Below are 17,962 nucleotides of genomic sequence, written 5' to 3'. Positions count from 1 at the left end.
CTTGGGAACAACCATTGAGAAGGCCCCCTTGCGTGTTCCCACACATGTACTTTGGATGTTGGCAGGGCAGAAGGAAGGACCTTTCCTAAAAATTGTCAGCCTAGGAAGGTTCATATGGGAGAAAGTGGCTTTTCAGATAACCTAGTCCCAAGTTATGTAAGGCTTTGTAGGTCATAATCAGAACTTAGAATTGTGTCTGGAAATGGACCACTAACTGGGGGAGCTGTTGTGACATGGGAGGGTTTGGGGTTGGGTGGGTGGTGTTTTCTTTTTGTTGGCCTCTTTTGTACTGTCAAAAACTGCTTTAGCATGTGTTGTGTACAAGGGAAGAATAAACAGAAAGAAACCACCACAACCCTCAATTAGACATTAGAAACAACCTATCAATTAGATCTTGCATCTAAAACTACAGGATGACCAGGTAGCTCAATATGTGGATATAAAAGCTATCTATAAAGCTAATAAAATGTCTTTATGTTGTTGCTGATGATGATAATAAAGAGAGAGTTCTATATAACATCTGATTTCTTTGAAAAGATGCCTCTGTTACATTTGCACAAATCACATGACAAGGTCTAAACTGCAGGCTATTCTTTCTGCACATGCCAGTGAGCTGCCAGTGTTCCCAAGCAGGTTTCTCCAACAGCCATACAATATAAGCTTAGTTCATGAGCCTGTTTGTCTTGTCAGAACTCCCCGCAATTGTGTTAGAGCTGGGGTGGGTAACCTCTCTGCTGAGGGCTGCTTGGAAAGCCACTGCGGGCTCTGGGGCCACCCACTGCTGGCTTCAGCTTTACTCACAGCCAGTGTGTGGCCTCCAAGAGATTACCCCGAGGGAAAGCAGCCCTTAACAGTATAAAGTTCCTAAATAATTTGAAAAATTATTAACGCAGAGGCTTTATCTCGCCTTAAGAAGCACTGTTTGGGTTTGTGGACCTAGGAGGATATTTGTCGTTTAATGTTTGGCATTGCTCTAAATATAAAATCCCCTCAACTCTTCATTAGTTGTACGGTCAAGGAAAAGGCCTCTAATTGAGCCTCTTCTTCCCCCCATTCCCCCAACTCAGATTATTCTCTCGATAACGGCATAACAAATGCAAGGTTCAAGCGAGCAAAGATGTTGATTAAGTGGCAAAAATAAACTTCAAAAATGACAGTGGCATTCACTGCCCTGCCTTATGCATGCCTGTTAAGTCTGTTTGATCCCCTTTCTTATTATTTGCATCAGCTGAAACATCCCAAGCAGTCCTACCAATATTTATCAGGGACAGAATGCAAAGTCCCAATTTCTGTCACTGTGTTTACACCACAACCCTCTTGATTCCAGTGAAGTTTCTTTGTCCTGGAAATGTCTCCTGCCTCCAGCTGCACACGCAAATAACGGACGATCAGCTTGGAAACATACTCAAGGCTGTTTCAGACAAGTGAAACAAAATTTGGCGTCTTTGCAGATTTAGCACAGAGCGGCTGGAAGAACAAGAATGAAGCTGATTCCAGATTCTCTGCTTAAAACGTTTCAGAATTGCAGGCATTCCATACATGTCCAAGCTGATGCGGTATGGAGGAACATGGAGGTGTTCTTGCATTTGATGCTAGAAAGAAAGACAAGTGACCTGCTGTGCTGCATATTGGTCTTGTGGCACATCAAGGCTCACAGATGGAGTCTTCTAAGGAGTGGTGAGAAAAGTGTGTGCGGATGTGAAAGGGAATCCAAACAAAGAGCCCTTAAAGGTGACCAGCCTGTCTTGGAGGGTAGCTTGCATCATCTCTGCAAGTAGTGTGGAAGGTTTTCCCACATGTCAGGGGCAGATATAAAATGGAAAATGTGTCTTAGGATGTGTGGTAAGCTGATCATTTATATGAGCTGATAGCAAAGTCACCCATACTGGTTTTGCCATGTTTGCTACAGCTTTTGCAGTTTCTGCCATGCTGGTCTGGGTCCACTGAAGCTGTTTTTCCATGTGGTTCAGCTGCCTGGTACATGTAAAGCCACACTTTCCAAGGGCCCAGGTTCACGTGGGAGGGTTGAAAACCTGTCACAGAGCCAAGGTAGATGAGTGGGAGTCTCCACATGGGCCCAGAGGGGCTGGGCAGGCAGCAAACGCTTCTGCCCCTATGGCTTGGCTTCTCAACAGACTCATAAGTGATGCATGGTTCCTTGGCAGGGGCAGTGTCTGCCACTTGCATAGTGCATGAACCCATAAAAAATCTTCACATGTGCATGGGCTAGCATGGGAGCAGCTGTGTAAGCACCAGCAACCATGCCAAGGAGTAGACTGAAGTGTGAAGTCTGACCAATCTTGCATACCATGGTGTTATTTAGATGAGAAATAATGAAAGTAGTGTTGAGCAGGCCAGCCCGCCTCTCAGGGTATTGCCTTCCCCACATACCTATTTCTTCTGGTAGCCACAGGAAGCCTGCTCCAGCCTCCTCATTTTCTGTAGTGCTGCTGCATGTAAACTTACCTGGTCCTGCAGTTTGGGGAAGGACGGTGGCCAGGGTTGGTCTGCCCTTGGCCCCTGGGAGCAGTAGATGAAATAGAAGCGGCACTGGGGAGGGAGGCAGAGGCTTGGAGAGCCAGTGTGTAAAGCGCATCAGACCTGATTTGGCCCACAAGCCACCCTTTAAGTCCAAGTCCAGTGTATTTTGTTAGCATGGGTGACACAGCCCAGATTGCAGCATTAAAAAAAAAGAAAGAAAAGGGCAGGGGAGAGCAGAAATTAATTCAGGCATAGAAAATTAAAATAAGATTCCAGTTTGGCAATCACCACCCTGTTTTTATGGAAGGTGCTCTCATATTGCATGTGAATCATAACAAGGCCAATGGGCTATATTTGCCGTAGAATAAAGTTGGCCAAATGGGCAACAGTTGACACTAAGTGAATCATCTTTAGGCATTTATTGCCCAATAAATGTGTTTGCTTCTCACAAATGGGAAGACAATGAAAAGACTCATTCTGATTAAGAGGAATCATGGAATTGGGGTTTAGATTATCTTTGCCAAACCAATGGATCTTCAGTTCTGATCCATTTTCATAAATGCGATGGCGGCTGGATGTCTGATCGAGAATTAGCATCAGCAGTGAAAGCTCTGTGGAGAACGTGGAACTAATTTAATGCTTCTGCCAAAGGTTGACCCATGTGTGGATTCTTAGGGAGAGTCACTTGATTCTCCAGAAAATGGGTAGGGGGCTGGAACTGTATTTTGTTGCACAAATTGACCAGGTTCAATCATAAAAATGGAACTGCACTTCCTGCCTTGAGCAGGGCTTGGACTCACTGGCCTTCCAGGCCCAACTCTACTATTCCATTACTGCAGGTCTGTTCCTGTGTTGCATACACAATTGAAAATGAGGGATCTACTTATTTATTTGGTAGATTTTTTTATGCTGCTATTCAGTATCATATGTCAAAATGGTAAATATCACTCCTATCTACCTACCATCACTACCTACATGAAAATGACAGAAGAGCAGCCACAAACCATACAAGAAAATTAAGCAGAACCTGTCAAGCCATAGTTTACTCCAGCTTGTGCTACATATGGAAATGCCTGGGGCAATGAGAAGAGGGCACTAGAGGAACTTCCCTGGGGCGTTCATTCTGTAATGGGGCACTGTACCAAAAGGTCCTCTCCCTGGTCACTTCAAGTGGAGCAGGGAGGCTGGCTAACTTGAGGGCTCCTCAGAGGCACCTGCTTCGCTGCTATGAAGACAGGATGCTGAGCTACATGGGCCACTGGTCTGATCCAGCAGCAGCTCTCCATACACTCTTGTGGCATGGTAGGACTTGCTTCTTCAGGGACCCAGACTCCACCAGCACTTTAAATGTGATTACCCTTCTGGATTTCAGATGTCACAACATCTATAATATTTATATTCCTTTCAACTTTAAATCATTTCTCCTGTTAGCTAGAAATGAATCCGTAGTAATTCCAGGGGTCAGATCAAATTGCTTCAGACCTGCAGGGAATTGGACTCGATGGCCTCATAGGCCCCTTCCAACTCTACTATCTATGATTCCATTATCTTTCTCGGACCATTATTCAGGCATGACACTGCATAGGAACCTGTCCCCACCTTAGATGTTAGGGGTCTGAACCCCTGTCTTTGTTGCTTGAAGTTCTAACAGAATGTGCTGGCGACTATTTTTTGTGATAACTTATTGGCAGTGCTTGAATATATGCCCCTGTCTTCACCAGCAACGTACTAGTTATATAAACTAACTGGGAAAGTCCTGTGGCAGGAAATAAAGCAAACATGTCTGGACCTATTTTTTTTAGGCGGGGGATGTCCACTGTGAGGATCCCAAATGAGGAATCCCAGGCAGAAAAGAGATCTGCTTTTTGGAGCTTCGAAATATCATGCGTGAATAAATGAATTACAGATCTCTGTAACTTGGCTCAGCGCTCTCTCTCTCTCTCTCTCTCGTTGCTCAGATGGAAATTTTTAGCAGGAGCAATAGCAGGATGGAGGAGTGGAGGGGATGGTTGAAATTTCTTCTTATTCAAGGTTCCCCTCTGCCCATTGAATGTGCAGTGAAAGCCAGGCTGATTGCTGAAATGAACTATTGACATACAGATGATGATTACCTGGCTAGCAGAGCAGCCCCCGGCTGTTGAAAAACGCCTGTGTTTTGCACAGTGCTTTAATGTTCCTAGAGAGCAGCGGGGAATAGTCCAGTCATACTCTCTCATCGTGTACCAAGGAGAAAGACTGAAAAAGTTTCTTTCTTTCTCCTCTTCCAAAAGCCATGCGAACACTTCTGACCTTGACCTTCCAGTCATGAACTTGGGATGGAATCTCTGCCCCACGTCATTCCTTCACAAGTTGTGTCTGCCTCGCTCTGCCTTATCTTGGTTTTCTGGGTTTCCAAGCTTTGCTGTGACACTTGGCTTGCATTTTTCAAATTGCATCTATGCGGGTGCGGCACCAGGGAAATCTGAAGCAATTGGGCCTGATTTTGCATGGCTTCAGCCGGGGAGTTTTCTGTCTCCCCACCTTTGCCATCAGTCAGAATTCTCTCACCCCTCACCCCAAAAAAGGCCTGGCTTGAAATGTGTGCTTGGTAAACCAGTCAGAAGAACTGACTAGTACAAGGGCAAATCGCTAGCATGTCTGTAGATATTGCTAAAGGTTTTCTCCTGTAAAGCAAAGCAAAACTAAATGCATGTTGCGGAAGGACCTTGAGCTCCGTGGCAGAGCATCTGCTCTGCATGCAAAAGGCCCCAGGTTGAGTCCCCGCTGGCGTCTCCAGGGAGGGCTGAAACCCTGGAGAGCTGTTGCAGTGTAGACAGCACTAAGCTGCTGCTTGGAACGGCGTCCAGTTCTGGTCTCCGCACTTTAAGAAGGATGCAGAGAAACTGGATTGGGTTCAGAGAAGGGCCATGAGGATGATCAGGGGACTGGAAAAAAAGCCCTGTGAGGAGAACCCGAAAGAACTGGGCATGCTGAGCCTGGAGAAAAGGGAGATATGATAGCACTGTTCAAGTCCTTGAAAGGTTGCCACACAGAGGAGGGCCAAGATCTCTCCTCGATCATCCTAGAGTTTAGGATATGGAATAATGGGCTCAAGGTAGAGGAAGCCAGATTTCAACTGAACATCAGGAAAAAATTCCTTACTTTCAGAGCAGTACGACAGTGGAGCCTATGAGCTCAGGAGGTGGTGGGCTCTCCAACACTGGAGGCCTTCAAGAGGTGGCTGGCCAGCCACCTATCGGGTAGGCTTTGATTTGGATTCCTGCATTCAGCAGGGGTTTGGACTTGATGGCCTTATAGGCCCCTTCCAACTCTATGATTCTATGATTCTAGATGGACCAATGATCTGACTCCGTATAAGGCAGCTTTTTATGATCCTAACTTGCACAGGTTGGATTTTGAGAGCCAGGGGGCTTCAGCAGACCGATAGGTTGGTCTTTTTGAATCTGGGAGGTCCGTATTCAGTCTCAGCTGTGCCACTGACTCGGTGTGAAGTTGGATAAGTAATTACCCTTGCTTTACTTCCTCATGCGATGATGATGGAAAACATTCTGAGATTTTGAGAGGATGAATGCAATATAGCAGAGGTCAGCAATAAACCATGTGAGGGCAGAGAAGCAAAAGGCTGAATGTCTTCCCTCTTCCTCACTTGCTGCAGCCTGCGCACTCCAGCTAGCTGGCTTTTCTGGGGAGGAGGAAGACCTCAGGAAATGAATATACAGGTGGAGCAGAATGTAGTTATGATGAATCTGGCTGGGAACTAAAAGGCTCCTTGTAGCTACTAGCAGGAAAATCTTGGGCTTATCACCAAGTGGTGCGTGTCCTGCCCTGGATTGTGGCAAGGCTCAGCTGGAGTGTAGGAGAAGGTGAGGTTTGGCCTGGACAAAGTGCAAGGCAGGCTTCAGGCTGTCCTGTGGGAAACATGGAGCCCTGAAGTTGCTATCAAGGAACAAGCTGAAACCAAGCCCTTATATAGCAGCAGCAGGTGCAACCTGGTTGTTAGCACCCCCTGTGCTGCAAGATGCTGCTCGACTCCAAGGGGCAGAAACCTTTCCAGGAATCTCCTACTGCGATGGTGTGGGAGAGGCACTGGTCTTCCAGAATCAGAAGATGGCAGTGCCGTATCCTCAGGTCCAGGATAGGGGCAGCACTGGCCCCACAGGGTCATCTGAGGCTGGCCCTGTAAGCTGTTTCCCTCAGGTTCAGAGACCTAGCCTCTGTCACCTGATGGAGAGGAGTCTGACTCCTGGTCCCTGGCAAGGCGAAGCATCTGATTCAGGTCAGAAAGTCTACAAGTGGTGCCATTTTCCTGCCTTTAGTACCCACCTCTCTGTGTATTTCCCCTTTTCTTTTAAAAATAAATCTCGTGAAATCGAAAGAGATGCTTTCTTCACCCAGTGTGAAAATCTCTTAAGGTCAGTGTTGACTAGGAATTGGGGAGAAATTCACATCAGTTCACATTTAAAGGTGAAGCTAACTAGTTTGCATTTTCAAAACAATACATGAACTGAAACACAGCCGTCCTTCAACCTTCTTGCTTCTCCTAATGCAATTATCCAGCTAAGTAATGTGTACCAAAACGAATGCACTAGGCTAAAGTGTGCATAAAATGTATGTATTATGTATGTGACGGAAATTGTATTGATTTTAATTTTAATTTTAATTTTAATTTTAATTAATTTAACAGTTTCAGAGTGTTATAGAGGCGGGTCTCCGGTTATTATTGCTTTAGGGTGGGTGGCCTGTCTGACCGGCGGTCTGGGATAGGGGCATGTGTAAGTCGGGGGGGGTGACAGGGAGGGTGAGGGGCCAAACCATAGAAAGAGTGGGCGGCAGACGCTGGAGTGGTACTGAGGGCAGACCATGCCAGATTAGGGGAACACGGGATAGATGCCTAGTATCCATCCCATGTTCCGGGTCTGTCCAAAACCAAACGATAACTGGGGGATGCAGGATTCCTACCGACCTTCGACTGTTGTTGTGTAATGCCAGGTCTGTAGTACAAAAAACATCACACATCCATGATATAATCTTGGATGGACAGGCAGACCTGGCATGTATTGCGGAGACCTGGTTGGATGAGGCCTCAGCTCCCACTCTTGAGGCCATGTGTCCACCGGGTTTCCGTTATGCACAGCAGCCGAGGGTGGGAAGGCGGGGAGGGGGTGTGGCAGCCATCTAACGGGAGTCTCTAGTTTTTACCAGACCTCCTCTTCATAGGACTAAGTTTGTTGACTGCACGTACTGGAGGTTGGGCCCGAAGGGCAGTTTGGGGATCCTGCTGGTGTACCGCCCACCCCGCTGCACAGCAGACTCCCTGGCCGAGGTGCTGGAGGTGGTCTCGGCTGTGCGGGCATTGTCCCCAGAATTGTTAGTGCTGGGTGACTTTAACGTGCATGCCGAGACCACTCTCACTGGGGCCCCTCGGGATTTCCTGGAAACCATGGCTTCCTGGGAACTGCACCTTAGTAATACTTTGCCCACCCATGTAGCCGGTCATGCTCTCGACCTTGTGTTTGTCCTGAGAGGGGAGGGAAGTGCTCTGAAATTGGGGGTGATCTCTTCCACCCCTGTGTCATGGTCAGATCACTACCTGGTAAACATAGACTTCTCGATGCCTCACACCCTCCGCAGGGGTAAAGGACCTATTAGGATGGTCCGCCCCAGATGCCTGATGGATCCAGAAGGATTCCTGACTGCGCTTGGGGAATTGGAGCCTGCTGAAGGCCGCTCAGTTGATACCCTGGTGTTGGAGTGGAATGAAGGGATCACCAGGGCTCTGGACCGGGTGGCACCGAAACGTCCTCTCCCCCTGAACAGAACTCAGTTAGCACCATGGTACACACCACGGTTGCGAAATCTGAGACAGGTGGTGAGACGACTAGAACGCCGGTGGCGGAAATCCCGTTCCGAAGATGTCCAGACACAGGTTAGAGCAGCAGTAACTGCCTACCAAGTGGCAATAAAGGCAGAAAAGAAGAGGTTCTTTGCTGCCTCTATTGCGTCAGCAGAGTGCTGTCCCAGGAGGTTGTTCCAAGTGGTCCGAAGCCTGGTCGGTCCAGTTGCTCAGGAACCCTTGGAACAGTCCAAGGCCTCCTGTGACAAATTAGCAAAGCACTTTGCTGACAAAATCGAACATTTACGGAGCTCGATCCCGTACGCCGTGGATGCAGTGAATGAATCAGAGTTGGCCAGTTGCAAGCCAGTCAAATGGGATCGATTTCAGCCTCTCCCTTCTGAGGATGTGGACAAGGTGCTCTTGACTGTGAAGCCTACCACCTGTCTAAATGACCCTTGTCCATCGTGGCTCCTCGTGAGCTGCAAAGAGAAACTGGGCGAGGGGATCAAGGCGGTGGTCAATGCATCCTTGAAGGAGGGTGTAATGCCATTAGCCCTCAAGGAGGCAATTGTAAAGCCCATCTTAAATAAGTCCTCCTTGGATCCCCAGGTTTTGAATAACTTTCGCCCAATTTCGAATTTACCATTCTTGGGCAAGGTCATTGAGCGAGTGGTGGCTAATCAGTTGTCGACACACTTGGATGAAACGGATTATTTGGATCCATACCAATCGGGTTTCAGGACTGGACATGGAACTGAAACAGCCTTGGTCGCTCTGGTTGATGATATGAGGAGGGCATTAGATAGGGGAGAATTCACCTTTCTTGTACTCCTAGATCTCTCAGCGGCTTTTGATACTGTTGACCACAGTATCCTTCTACATCACCTGGAGGAATTGGGAATAGGAGGCACTGTATTGCAGTGGTTCCATTCCTTTCTCTCCGATAGGCATCAACAGGTAGCATTGGGGGAGGAGGTTTCAGACCCTTGGCCTCTCGATTGTGGTGTGCCACAGGGCTCTATCCTCTCTCCCATGCTATTTAATATCTATATGAAGCCGCTGGGGGCAATCATTAGGAGATTTGGGCTGCAGTGTCATCAGTATGCGGACGACACTCAGCTCTATCTCTCGTTTAAATCTTTGCCAGAGTTGGCTGTGGAGACCATGTCCAAGTGTCTGGAATCCGTGAGTGGATGGATGGGAAGGAACAGGTTGAAGTTAAATCCTGATAAGACTGAGGTGATGCTTGTGGGAGACAGGGGACGGTTGGGAAATGTTGACCTGATGTTCAACGGGGTGAGACTGCCCCTAAAGGACCAGGTCTGCAGCCTTGGGGTTGTTCTTGATTCCAAGCTGTCCATGGAGGCTCAGATTTCGGCAGTGAGCCGGGCAGCTTGGTATCAATTACACCTCATTCGTAGGCTGCAACCCTACCTCCCTGTTCATCAGCTCCCACTGGTAGTACATGCCCTGGTCACCTCTCATTTAGACTACTGTAATGCGCTCTACGTGGGGTTACCCTTGAAAACGGTCCGGAAATTACAACTGATACAAAATGCTGCGGCTCGACTACTCACAAATTGTCGCCGCCGGGAACATATCACCCCAGTGTTGTTCGATCTTCACTGGCTTCCTGTTGTTTTCCGGGCTCAATTCAAGGTGTTGGTATTAACCTTTAAATCCCTACACGGTTTCGGCCCAGTTTACCTGATGGAGGGCCTCCAGCGCCACCAATTATGCCGCCCGACAAGATCAGCCACTCAGGGCCTTCTCTCAGTCCCACCAACTAAAACAGCTAGGTTGGTGGGGACTAGGGAGAGGGCATTCTCAGTGGCGGCCCCCACTCTCTGGAACTCCCTCCCGTATGATCTTCGACATGCCCCTTCCCTGAATGTATTCCGCAAAGCCTTGAAGACCTTGCTCTTCAGACAGGCCTTTGGGACTTCCGGGGAGGGTTAATTTTTTAGGACTAATCGCCTATTACTCTGAACTGCTATTGTTCTTTATTTATAGTTTTACTGTTATATGTATTTTATGTGTATTTTATTATGATGCATTTATTGCAACTAAATTGTACGTCGCCTAGAGTGGCCATCGGCCAGATAGGCGGCTTATAAATTAAATTATTATTATTATTAGTGGAAACAACATACAGAATTATATCAGGGAAAATGCCTTTGCAAAAATGTGTATATTAGGCAAAATTGCACGCAAAAATGGGTTTATTAGGAGAAATTCACACTAAAACTGTGATAAATTTTCATGGGGACTTTTAAAAAAATAAATAAATTGCAAACTGATGTGGAAACATGGAGACCTGAACTTAAGGGTGGAAAAAGGAGAAACAGACATGACAGATTCTCCCGTCCCTCACCATTGACAGGGGAGAGGTGGGGAGAGCTCTTCCGTGAGGCAGATTTGGGCAACTTGGGCTGCCCATTTGCTACGGGGCCAAATTCAAGGTTCTAGTTTTGGTATACAAAGCCCTGTACAGCTTGGGACCAGGATACCTGAAAGACTGTCTTACCCCTTATATATCCAGCCGATCACTGCGCTCTGCAGGTGAGGGCCTCCTGCAGATACCATCTTATCAGGAAGTCCGTTCTTCACGGACCTTTAGGGTGGCGGCACCTACCCTGTGGAATTCCCACCCCTTGAATATTAGGCAGGCGCCATCTCTGCTATCTTTTCGGCACCTGTTGAAGGCTTTCCTCTTTCAACAAGCCTTTTAAGTTGTGACAGTCTTTGTTTGTGTTGGAATTGCTTTTAACCTTTTTTAAGATGTCTTGAAAGCTTTTTAAAAATGTTTTCAAAGATTTTTTATTTTAATGTATTTTAAAGTCTGTTTTTATGATGTTTTAAAATGTTTTTAGTGCTTTTGGTTGCCTCCCTGGGCTCCTGCTGGGAGGAAGGGCGGGATATAAATTAAATAGTAAATAAATAAATAAAACTTGTTGCCTGCTACTACTGTGAAGACGATAAAAGTACTTTGCAGATTCAAAGTGCTGTATAAATGGCATCATAGTGGCTTCTCATCACCAACACTTTTCATCCATACTTTCTGAGTCGCACAATCATTGTGTGCTATGGGTGTGTATGTGGTATTATTTATTTATTTATTTATTTATTTATTTATTTATTGCATTTATATACCACCCCATAGCCGAAGCTCTCTGGGCGGTTTACAACAATTCCAAAAGTTCTAAGTAGTTCTCTTCCATGGGAGTTTGCCACCTTGTTCAGGCTCTAAGAGGCTGAAGTGAAAATACCACACAATTAGATCTGAGAAAATAATTTAAATTATACCAATGAGAGCAATCTGACAAACTTTATCAATGGAAATGCAGCTGGAGTTTGCCCCCATGTGCTTTAAACCCCATTAATCTAAATAGATTAGATTAGATGTGTTTTTACTCTTAAATTAAAATCAGTATAGAAAGCACTTTTCACTTTAACTGGATCACTTCACATGCTGCAAAGTGTCAATGCCCTAAAACGAAGGAACATTCTACATCAGAGAAAGCAAACCTGTGGCTGCCAATGTCCAACTGGAAGCCTGAAAGTAGACTCCCCAATGTGCATTGGCACGGAAAAGCAGGCTTCAGCCCTACCGCCCATCAGCTATCACACTGGACACTGGAGGTACTCACAATGGACATTTTCTGGCTCTGTAAGTAATGCTCTTTGTACTTCCAGGAGCCACATTCAGTGATGGTAAAATTGGAGTCCACCAGGATGGCAATATCTATGGAGACAGAGAAGCTAAAATTCCTGACAAAGATAGCTTGGCTACAGTGGTAACTTTGCAGTTGGACTGCAGCAATGCACTCTTTGTAGGGCTGCCCTACAAAGCTTGCATGTGAGAATGTCACATTACTGATTTAGCACCGGAAGAACTTGCATATATCCCCTCCCATCACATTGCCGCCCTGGGAGGAAGGGTGAGATATAAATTTAATAAATAAATAAATCACATTGGAGGCAATGCTTTTCAGCACAACCCATTTACTTATGCAACCGCCTGTTTTTAAGAGTCAGCCGCAGAACTCTTTTCCGTGCTGTAGTTCAGCCTGGGAACATGTGAAGTAATAAATGGGAAGAGGTCATGCTTCCGGAATCAGAAGGCAGGCCGCAAGAGGGATGGGCTGCCAGGGAAGCTGCTCTGTTTAAAAATCAAACCCAACATGTATGCCTAGTGGTCATATATGCACATTGGCTGGCCACTAGGAGTCGCCACTCCAGAGGAGTTGAATCCGCACTAGTGTCGCTCCCAGCCACCTGCTTGCTCTTTCCCTGTCTATCTGCTTGGAGAACAAGTGGTGGCATTATTTGCCAGTCTTTCTGGAAAACTGGGCATTCAGCAGTGAAATTGTTAGTATTGCTATTTCCTTGTGGCCCCGCCCCTAATTTTACATGCTTACTCCCTCCGAGTATCATATTGCTCATGGAGAAGGGGAAGGGCTTTTTGTCAGTTTCATTTTTTCATGTCAATTGCACATCTCTCCCTACTGAAGCTTGGAGAACATGGCCGTGCAATTGACACGAAACTGAATAGAGGGAGGAGTGAGTGAAAGGCAGCTTTTGCAGGCGGCAGAGAGAGAAGGAGCTGGTGAGGGGGCATGAGAGAGCCCGCCTACTAAAAAAAATGAGGCAAAGAGCCTACATGGAGGAGTGCAGTGAACCTGAGACGGGTTTTCCTTTTCGCATTAAAATTGGATTGGTGTGATACAGGAAAACTGTGAAAGCTGCTGATTGCCTGCAACGTCATGTGAGCCATGCAAATTAAACAGGGATGCAAGTAGCACCAATCTCACAGTAAGCTGCCGTGTGAACCAGCCCCTAGTCTGTGCTTGCATAACAGTAGAGGTTGTCATGCAGTGTGTCATGGTTATGTTTTAATGCAAGTCCCCCCCCCCCAGTCCACGCACGTTCTCCTAAAGGACTTTAGGAAATCATTAAACTTACAAATAACTCTTGACCCATTGATTCCTCAGTACCAGTAGCCAATAAAAGGGACACACAGATCTGGTTTGGAAAGTCTAGGGCAGGGCTGGCAAACTGGATCTGGCTAACTGCAGGGTCCTGATTCCCTGCCCCCTCCCATGGGCCATTTTGACAGGTGGGTTCTTGCTTATGGCTTTTTTTAGGTGATGAATAATTGCAAGTTGCCTTTCCTTTGGTCTGGTGACTAATCTAGTGAATGCCATAGGAAGGCTAGCAGTGTGTTCTTCATGTGAAGGGATCCAGTAGGATAAAGTGTGATTACCCGCCCTGCTTTGCTTGGTACTCATATCTGCACCGACCGCCTATGGCTCTCCAGAAGATTCCCAAACTTTGATGTCCAAGATCCTTTGACTGGGAATGCAACCTGGGATCTCCTACATGCAGAGGATGGCGCCATCAGTGAGTTGTGGCCTCATCCCTAGCTGGTGGTGACCTGCTGTGAGAAGCTTCCATGTATCTCTAAAAGCCAGCTTCAAAATTAAGAGCAGAAGAGGGCCATGATTCCTACTACTAAGACTTAACCCATTTTGTAACTCTTTACCAATATAAGCCCCCTTCAGTCATTACTAGGGATATGCCAGAATCCTGCCTAATTTGGATTTATTGCCAAATTTTCCATTAATTCATTTATTCACTATTGTTGCAGATCAGATTTTTACGTAGTGATTTTCCGTGAGTATTTTTGGTCTAAAATATTCATATTAATATCAATATTTTATCAATATTTCCTTCAGTTTTTCAACATTTCCTTTCAAAATATTGATATTAATATCAATATTTTTTCAGGGAAAAAACAGATTGGTAAAAGCAGTGGCTTGTGGATAAAGAACGAACTCAAATCGATACCAGCCTGTTAGGTCAACGGAATGGTTTTGAACTATCCCGACCAAAGGATCACATCCCTAGTCATTACTAAGCTGTAAACGTGTCAGAGGCCAAACATGCTGGCCCCACCCCTAGCCTTGCCACATTAAGTACTCTTCCAAGCCTTCCTGTGACCAGGAAGCCCAATGTTGCAGGGTTCTGTCAGGATCCTGTGCAACACAGGCTCAAGTGAGATGCCCCACAGACATCTGAGGGGTACAAACCAGTCTCAGCAGAACTGAGGGCCTAGGGCAGTCTACAGTCGTCCCAAAGCATCCTGACGCGCCCCATCACATGGGTGCCTTGCCTGGGGATAACCCGTCCAACCAGTCCCAAGGCTTGCCTTGATCCCTGATTAGCCCCCCTTTGCCAACTGGGCCACAACAGCAAAGATGGCAGCAGACCCAGTGGGAAACTCAATAGGAGGGCCCAGTAGGCTGCCAGGAGGTTCTGTTATCAGGTGTCTACTCAGGGGGAAAGGACTGAGGGAACACACCTTGATACTTGGTGGGATGACTCCCATGAGTGGAACAGAGTGGTTGAAGGATATAACTTGTTCGAAAAGAACAGAAGGAATAGAAAAGGAGGCGGAGTTGCGCTGTATGTTAAAAATATATATCCCTGCACAGAAATCAGGAGGATGAGTTTGGTAGCTCCACCAAGAGTATCTGGATTAAAATTAAATGGGGCAAGAAATAAAAGGAACATTGTAGTTGGAGTCTACTGCCGACCACCCAATCAAGGAGGAGATGAGGATGAAACTTTTGCATAGGAAAGGGCAGGATATCAATCAATCAATAAAATATGTTAATTAATGACTTGGATGAGGAGGTGCAGGATATGCTTATCAAATTTGCAGATGATACAAAATTGGGAGGGATACCTAATACCTTGGAAGACAGAAACAAAATTCAAAGGGATCTTGATAGGCTGGAGCATTGGGCTGGAAACAACAGAAAGAAATTTAACAGGGAAAAGGTTCTACACCTAGGAAAAAGAAACCAAATGCACAGTTATAAGAGGGGGATACTTGGCTCAGCAATATTACATGTGAGAAAGGTCTTGGGGTTGTTGATCACAAGCTGAATATGAGCCAACAGCGTGATGTGGCTACAAAAAAGGCAAATGCTATTTTAGGCTACATTAACAGAAGTGTAGTTTCCAAATTGTGTAAGGTATTGGTTCCCCTCTATTCAGCACAGATTAAGCCTCATCTTGAGTACTGTGTCCAGTTCTGGACACTACACTTTAAGAAGGATGCAGAGAAACTGGATCGGGTTCAGAGGAGGGCAACTAGGATAATCAGGGGACCGGAAACAAAGCCCTATGAGGAGAGTCTGAAAGAACTGGGCATGTTTAGCCTTGAGAAGAGAAGACTGAGGGGAGGTGGTGGGCTCTCCAACACTGGAGCCATTCAAAAGGCAGCTGGACAACCACTTGCCAGGTATGCTTTAATTTGGATTCCTGCGTTGAGCAGAAGGTTTGTCTCGATGGCCTTATAGGCTCCTTCCAACTCTGTGATTCTGTGAGAAGACTGCAGGTGACCACAAAGCAGATACCTTGGCAGTGAGGAGATAAAGCTCAGTCTCTTCTGGATCTTTGCTGTCTTAATTGCTCCATATTGATCTCCTTAATGTCCATCTCCTTTGCTCAGCCATTCCTTGTATAGCTGTAACTCCCACGCTAGATGCTGGTCATGCGTAGGGTCCTGGTTGCAAGGAGGCTTGTAAACGTGTTAAGGTGAGCATGCTTAAAGGCCTCCTTCAGACCTTACTGTGCACCTCCAGAGTGTTTGCAGCTTCGTTTACCCGAAGAGGTGTGTGGATATTGAGTTCTTACTTTTTTATTCTGGAAGCATAAATGACTTGGTGAAGATCATCTGCTTGAAATCAATGCAGCCATGAGATCGGTAAAGCACAGAATTCATTCAAATGAAAATATTTCATCCGGCCTAAGCATGACTCCAGAATTATTGGTAGCCTTTCTGAAGTCTGCTGTGCATATTTCTATCCAAGTTTCAAAATGTATTTCTTTAATGCTATAGTAATGCTTGTTCTGATTTTCTTGAACTATTTTTGTTGAAATCTTTTAATGCTGAACAGTTTTATTCTGATAGTTTTGTGATACTGAAAACACACACAATTTTGGCTCTCTTGTCCAGTTTCACAATATTACCTCTTGCACATGATTTATTTAAAACTAACTTTATTTAGCTGCCAACATTCTCAAAGACTCCCAAGTCTCATATTATTATAATAAATAATAAAAATAATAAAATAAAAAATATGCAGCATTGCAACAGTCAGCAAATATGCATGTATTACCTTCTAGGGTCTACATGGAAACATTGCATGAAAGATGCACAATATTAAGTATTCAGTTCCTTCCATCATGGACCTGAATCTTCCAAATAAATCTTTGCCCTGGGTCTGATGCATAATGTTATGTATTAATGGGCTTGCACTCCAGATCTTATGGAAAGCGCTTTTGGAAATAGGAAACTGGGTTGTATAACCATTGAGATCTGACATATTAATGTGTTTGAGCAAATCTGCATTTCTCATTTCCCAAGGTTTCCAATGACAAGCAAAGCCAGATTTGCTACGCCATGTCCACAGTGATGGCCAGTGCATCTAAGAGCAGAATGTTGAACATATGGCTGGGATGACCCATTCAAACAGAAAGGGTATTTAGAAATCTGTCCTTGAGTCTTTTAGCAACCTGGCTCTGAGCTGTCCACGACCCCTTCCCTCCTCTGTTACAAGTGTGTCTCTCAAGCTGTGGCAAGCTGGAGATTTTCATGCCAGAGAGAACAGGTGGCTCTAGAGTGTAAAGTAAGTATTGTAAACTGGTGACAATGGACTGGATTTTAGCTCCTGTTAGCCCAGCAGGCTGCATTCTCTCACTGGACAACCCTGCAAGTTGTCACTCCACTTCTTTGGAAATCTGTGTGTAGTTTTGAACAGTTACTGAGCTCTTGAAAATCTGGCCAGCTATTCTGTTCTTCTGTTCAGAGAAGTAACGGAGACTGTATATAGCGAACACTTCAAATTTACATTGTAATTGCACCCCCCCTCTGCTGCATGTTCCTGTATCTCTTAAAAGCAGAAGTGCATCAGATAAAAGCGGAGGAGCTTTACCAGAGAGTGGAGGGGGGTGGGGGGCAGGTGGCAAGTTGTACCTTCATAGGCTGTTGATGTTTATGCAAGGATCTGTTGTGCCACTTTGCAATAAGGCAATGAAATGGACTGTTTGGGGCAGGGGGAGGGAGGAAGCAACATTTTTTTCTGGAGCAGCTGGACTGTTTAACACAGGGTGGGATGCCTTTTCCAGCTCTGAGGGTTGTGTTCCTTTCTGGGCAATTTTTCAGAGGCTGCATGTCAGTGGTGGGCACGGCCAGAGGCAAAAGTCAACAGGACACCAAATGCAAATATTACCTTTGTACAGTAGGTTTGTTTCGTCACATGCTCACACACCTCTCTGTGTCCTCCAGCCCTCCAAGCAAGCATCAGGCATTTACAGAGTGGACGGCCGCGTCCCTGCCAGGCAAAAGCAGTCAAGGAAGGTGTGAAGTCGGGCCAGTGAGGGGGGTGGCCTGGGAGAGTCCCGAGGGCCAGACCCAGAGGCCTGAGGCTTGTGTTTGGCCCCCAGGTCTGACGCTCTCCACATCTGGAGATGCATAGCACATCTGGAGCTACTTGGTTCGTGGTTGGTGGTGCTACTCATGCACAGGGTGGTTTGGATTGTGTGGGTTTCTTAGTTTTTGAGAGGTTGATG

The 17,962-nt window shown here is 46.0% G+C and overlaps 1 protein-coding gene across 1 annotated transcript in view; it reads left to right on the top strand.

Annotated features, from left to right (window-relative positions):
* AR (androgen receptor) overlaps positions 1-17,962 on the top strand; it is a 267,275-nt gene that overhangs the window by 87,145 nt on the left and 162,168 nt on the right. The window lies entirely within an intron of this gene.

Source organism: Rhineura floridana, chromosome 16 (assembly GCF_030035675.1).
Source record: "Rhineura floridana isolate rRhiFlo1 chromosome 16, rRhiFlo1.hap2, whole genome shotgun sequence".
Lineage (NCBI taxonomy): Eukaryota > Metazoa > Chordata > Lepidosauria > Squamata > Rhineuridae > Rhineura > Rhineura floridana.
The sequence above is the reverse complement of the archived record's forward strand: the minus strand, read 5'-3'. Positions and strand labels throughout refer to the sequence as shown.